Below are 6,601 nucleotides of genomic sequence, written 5' to 3'. Positions count from 1 at the left end.
CATTCATTTTGGGTGCGACGACGTTCGCCGGGTCTTCTTGCAAAATTGTTGACAAATTTAGCATGATAATTATACATATGAATGATTCAATAACACAAGGTTATGTAATTTGTGACAGCTCGAATCTGACACTCTTTTATCTAGATTTGTATTTTAGAAGTAGGAGAAAGGGGAAGAATGTGATCACCTTTTACGAAAACGGTAGTAGAAAGGTACTAAAAAAGTGCGCAAAGTATACAATTAGAAGTACAATTTGTATTACTAATTCTATGTGAATTTGCAATATATTTGGTTTTTTAATGGAAATACTAAACAATAGTAAAGATATAGATTTTTAATTTAAGTTATTCGTCATTTCCTGGAACAAATCTAGAAAACCGACCATTCAGCGCAGGGAAGCCAACTCGTGGGGAATTCTCCGATTTGCGAGGAATTCGAGTTTGCGTGGGGAATCGGGGAATGGACCGTTTTTTGTGGGGAATTTCAGTTTACGTGCGGAATCGGAGGATGAACTGCTTTTTGTGAGGAATTAGTTGTTAACTTTTTTTTTCTTTTTTGCGTCACTAATTTCATAATGAGGTAAAAAGTCGTATAAGAAATGCAACTGCAACCAAAAGTACTGATTTTGCAACTCTTCAAATTATGCAAATTACCGTTGATTTTTTCGTAGCATTTGCGTTCATATAGCGAATAAACACATTTTTTTTTATATGGAAGAAAACCGCAACACCTTCGGAAAAAAATTTAAAACAAGAATTTTTAGCAACTTGAAACTTGCACTTACTAGAATTGAGTGGGCTACAAAACTGCATACTCAAAATCTTTTTAGAAAATCTAATTAAAAAACTCGAAAATTTAATGAAAGTTTGTTGATTTCTTTTATATTTCACAAAGTTTGAAACTCGGATTTATACGGATTTTTTAAGAGTTAACTATATTTTTATAAAAAAAATAACTCAAATTAATAAAAAATAATAATAATAATTGTAAAAACTTCTCGAAATTTGGTGCGAATAAAATTTTTCCGACCACTGTATGTATGTAAACATCATATGTACACTTTTTTCTTTAGTTGTTAACTAACTTTATAAAAGTTTGGTTTGGTCTATGAATACATACATAGATGAATTGTATTAAAAAGATAATAAACAGGCAGAACAGCAATATGTCAAAATACATAAAATTTTTTTTTATAAGGAGATATCCATAGGTGGGAAATTTTACGAAGTTTCGGGAAAGATCGGGGAATTTCATTGTCGAAATCGAGGAATTCTCAAAAATGGGTTGGTCACCATGGTTCAGCTATGCAAAAACGAAAAATGCAGGTCAATAGAACTTTTTACGCTCATTTCAACCATGCCAAAATTATTTAGCGTAAGTAAAATATAAAGACGTTTTAGAAGGTTAAAGTTAAATTTTGTGTTTTTTTAAATAGTAATATCTTATGAACCACATAACCGATTAAAAAACTAATAACGTTACTATAAAAATAATCAATTTATCTTTCAGCTGATATACATAATTGAAATTGATTTTTATTTATTTAAACCAAAACCACTAAAAAACGAACAAATGTTATGTTTTCTTGAAATAACCTTTTTTGGAAAAAACTGCATGATTAATGGTAAAAAAAAAAATTATATTATTTAGAAAGTACAAGCTATTATCTTTAATCTTACTAATATTATAAATGTGAATGTTTGTATGTTTGGATGTTTGGGAAATCATCACGCGGAAACGACTGAACGCATTTGCATGAAATTTTGTACGCTGATAGCTTATAGGGCAGATTGGTTAATAGGCTATTTTTTAGGAGTTGCCACCTGTTAAAAAGTTTAATTTATTTAATATGCGGGAACGACTGAATGGATTTGCATGAAAATTTGCACACAGATAGCTTATGACCTACAGTGGAAAATAGAATAATATTTGGAAGAGTTGCCACCTGTTAAAAAAGTTTAATGAAATTAATGCGCGGAAACGACTGAACAGATTTTGATGAAATTTTTCCCACAGATAGCTTATTACATAGGTTGGAAAGTAGGCTACTTTTTTAAGAGTTGCCACCTGTTAGAAATGTTTATTTTAATTAATACGCGGAAATAAGTGAACTGATTAGCATGGAAGTTTTCATACATATAGCTTATGAGCTAGGTTGGAAAATAGGCTAATTTTTTTAAGAGTTACCACTTGCTAAAAAAGTTTAAATTAATACGCGGAAAAGTCTGAACGGATTTGCATGAAATTTTGCAAGCAGATAGCTTATGGCCTACAGTGGAAAATAGGCAAATTCTTTGGAAGAGTTGCCACCTGTTAAAAAAGTTTTAATTACATTAATACGCGGAAACGACTGAACAGATTTGCATGACATTTCGCACAGAGATAGCTTATGACCTATGTTGGAAAATAGGCTACTATTTTAAGAGTTGCCACCTGTTTGAAAATGAAATTTTGCTCAAAGATGGTTTATGATCTGGATTGAAAAATAGGCTACTTCCTTAACCGGTTTTCCGATCAGAACGAAATTTAGTACACTTACTACGGATTTCGGATGGATGGTCTTAGACTGAAAGTAAGTCCGATAACTCAAGGCCCCGCCCATACAAATTGCAATTTTCATATTACATACATATCTCTGGACGTATTTGTGGGAGAGAACTGAAACTTGGTATAGTGATATGGATGTGAAATCAATGTTGGCATTAATCGATTGATGTTTTAATTAGTTAGTTAATTCGATTAAATTCTATCTGATTACAGTTAACCATGATTAATTTTAATCCGACTAAACAGTTAATCGTAACCGCGATTAAAAAATTCATTTTTAATCATTAACTCTTAATTTGATCAAGTAGGTTGATGATTAATTAAGCTATGCTGGAATTTCCCTGTGCACACAAAGCAAGTTAATCCGGTATGGCTAAGTCGGGTTTCCTCATCAATCTAAGCAATTTGGTGTGCATTTTCATTAAGATATATATTAACAAACGTTATACAAACTAGGTTTGTAAATGTTCCCAGTGTGTATATTACTAATAACAATAATTATAATTTTTTTATATTATGTGCTTTATATAAGCATAAAACACAAAATAATTACTATAACTGGTGTTTGGTTTCAAACTCGGACAAACTAGACAAATTAATCAGATTTTATTTTTAATTGGATTAACGATTAATGTTTTAAATTAGGTAAACGTAATCGCAGCCAGCGATTAACGATTAAAAAAATGTTGTCATTAATCGTACAGTTGACTACGACTAATTAATGTAAATCGTCAAACGCGATTAACATTTTAATCGTTAATTTTTAAATGTTAATCAGATTAACAGTTTGCCAACACTGTGTGAAATCATGTTCATATTCACGGAAAAAAATGGACGTGTTTGGAAAGGAGGCGTAGCACCTCCCATATTGACTGAAAGTTTCATATTGCGTATCTCTTCAAAAGTTTGGGGAAAAGCACTCAAACTTGGTATGGAAATACATATGTATGTATGTATGTGAAACTAATACCATACTCATGGAGAAAAATGAGAGTTATTGGAAAAGATGGTGTGGCAACTCCCATGCAAATTGATTTTTCTATGCTGCATATCTCTGGAGGTGTTTATTGCGGAGGACTGGAACTTGGCACCGAGATGTGTATACAAAATTAATTCCAAACTCATGGAGAAGAATTTACGTTATTCGAAAAGGGGACATGGTTCCTGCCGTACAAATTTACTGTTTTATACTGCTTATCTCTAGAGGTGTTCATGGTAGAGTACTGGGACTTGGTACTGGGGTATGTAAAATCAATTCTAAATTCATGGAAGAAGATTAGGGTTATAAGAAAAAGGGACGTGGCACTTCCTGTACAAATTTACTTTTTCTTGCCACATATCCCTGGAAGTTTTTGTGGAAGAATACTGGAACTTGGTATGGAGTTGTGTATACAAAATGTATCAATTGCTCATGGGAAAAAATGTGAGTTATTAAAAAAGGAGGCATGTCGCCTCCCATACATACTAAAAACTTCTCAATACATATCTCTGGAAGGATAGAAAATCTCTGGAATCTCTTTTAAATTTGTTATGGAGATTTATTTTATAAGTGCCAGAATAAATTTCATTTAATGGAAAAAGGAGAGCCGGGTTCGGCCTTATAATCTAAAGCTCTCTTGAGGCATTTGCTACAGTAATGAGAAGTGGTATTTTATCAAGGCCAGGTTACTAAATTTGAGTTGGAAATATTAGAACCCGTCGTGGCACCTCCAAGAAGGTTACACGTTCACGCGTCGTATACCTGGAACCATTTTAAGGAAAACTTAGAGGGATTGATTTCTTTCGTATGCCTGGCGCGCAGACGAGATTTTATAACTTCATAGTTTTAAACGGCCTAAATACCTTAACTCACTTAGAAAATAACGAGCTATAATGAAATGGGCACAGAAATAAAATATAACATCATTAAATTATTTTTCATATATGTGAAAACGTGGGGTGAAACCCGCGGGTATAAGCTAGTTTGATATAAATATTTTATCATGATCTACTTTTGGGTTTTAAGAATTAAGTGATCATAAAAAATATAAATAAACAAAGCAAATCTTATATCTTCTTCGTTTTTTTTACCTGCGCCAAATAAATTTGGTATCGTTGAAATCAGCGTAAAAAGTTCTAAAAATAGGCACTTTTGGTTATTTCATAGCTAAATGGTCGCTATTCTGGACTTGTTGTAGACGTTGTGATGCCAACGAATATTTAGTATGAAGAATTTTTGGTTTTACTGCTAATATAACTAGAAACTGTAGAGTGAGCAATATTCTGCACAAGTAAAGGAGTCGATTTTATGTGTGAGAGCGAGAAGACTGTTTTACTACAAAACCTTTATATTATTGAATCATGATAGATATGTATACTATTTGCCATAGATATTGTGAAAAAATTTATCACATCACCAAATTTTTCAACGAAATTGTTTTTTCAAATCTCGTATAAATAGCTTAAAAACATGAGCAGAATGGCATCGAAAAGTGTGCTATGCCCATATGCAAAAAGGGGATTTTTAACAGCAGTAATTCAGAATGCCTACAGGACTTCACACATCAAGCTTCGATGAGCAGATATTGGCCCCTTTCGAAATTTTACGCATTTGTTTCCTCATATTTAGACAGTTGAAGCAAACCAAAATGTAATGACGCATCGCACTTTCTCGCCATATCTTCGACTTACATATATGATTGGTAAACTAAAAGCCAATTAAAAAAAACGAAGGATATATTCACAGTCAGTTAATTTTTTACCGAAACTGACTTTTTGTACATACATACATACATATGTATGTATTATTATTCTGCACTATATCACACTGCACTGGTTATCCATTAGAAAATTAATGAGCATTAGTTAGGGCGTTCTTCAACCAAATTCTGAGATAGGGAGTTTTTCAATCAAATTCTGAGATAGGAAGTTCTTTAACCATATTCTGAAGTAGGACGTTCTTGACCCATTTTCTGAGATAGGGGATTTTCGAACCGTGTCTTTTATACTTTTGGTTGACTTTTTTCAGGAAATACTCATATATATATACACTCATAGTCATAATAATAATAGGCAAGCTGCAAGGCAAGGGTATGAACCTAACCGTCACTTTTTCGGGTTCGAAGCGAACCGTTTTTATTTTGAAATGCCAAAACCAAACCGAAAACCACCCAAGAATAGTTCGGTTCGGTTCAAAACGAAAATCCATTATAGCATTATTCAAGCTTTGTAACACCATACAGTTTCATAAGTAAAAACACTATCTGCTGAAGTCACCTAGTTTTTGATATTTGCTCTTTTCTTTTACAATTTCATTCATTTTTTTAATTTCTTCGATTTCTATTTCCGGCTCGAAGGACCATAGTTACTTGCCAATGTATTTTTCGGGCTCTTACCACTTGCTAAGTTCCTTTTTTTTTGTAAAAAGACACAGAACTTTTGGAGTAACACTTCAAGTCCGCTAGGTTTATTTTGCGAAGAAATTACGATGCTCGGCCTAGTCTGATGCATCCTCCGGACACTGTTCCGGAGTTATTGCGGGCTCTGCTTAACTTACAATCATGCAGAGGTGGTGCTCATCTATAGCTACCATTGTCCACAGTGCCTACCCACCTTTTTTGAACCAATAAATATTTTTTTGTTTTGTTTATAAAATATATACATGCAAACGATATAAAAGAATCATTACCCCTAGCAACCCCTGTGTTAAAAACACAAACATATGTGGACGATATCCTATCTAGAAGCCACAGCTTACCCCAAGCGTACGAAGTACTATCACAAGTGATACAAGCCCTCAACTCAGCAGGGTTCCCCCTAAAAAAAATAATCCCCAATCACCCCGCAATCCTAAAATATAGAAATAAAGAAAATTTATCAGATTCAAACCTCCTAATGTTCGAAAAGGAAAGTACAACAAAAACCCTGGGCATACAATGGAATGCGATCTCAGATAAGTTCTCATATACTCTTGACTCAATATCTGCTCAATCCGCAATAACTAAAAGACAGATTCTGTCGGTTGTAGCGAAACTTTTTGACCCCGCAGGATGGCTTTCGCCAATTATGATACAAG

This window comes from Rhagoletis pomonella, unplaced genomic scaffold (genome assembly GCF_013731165.1).
Source record: "Rhagoletis pomonella isolate Grant_MI unplaced genomic scaffold, Rhpom_1.0 Rhpom_scaffold_00007, whole genome shotgun sequence".
In the NCBI taxonomy this organism is placed as follows: Eukaryota; Metazoa; Arthropoda; class Insecta; order Diptera; family Tephritidae; genus Rhagoletis; species Rhagoletis pomonella.
This window is presented reverse-complemented; position numbering follows the sequence as displayed.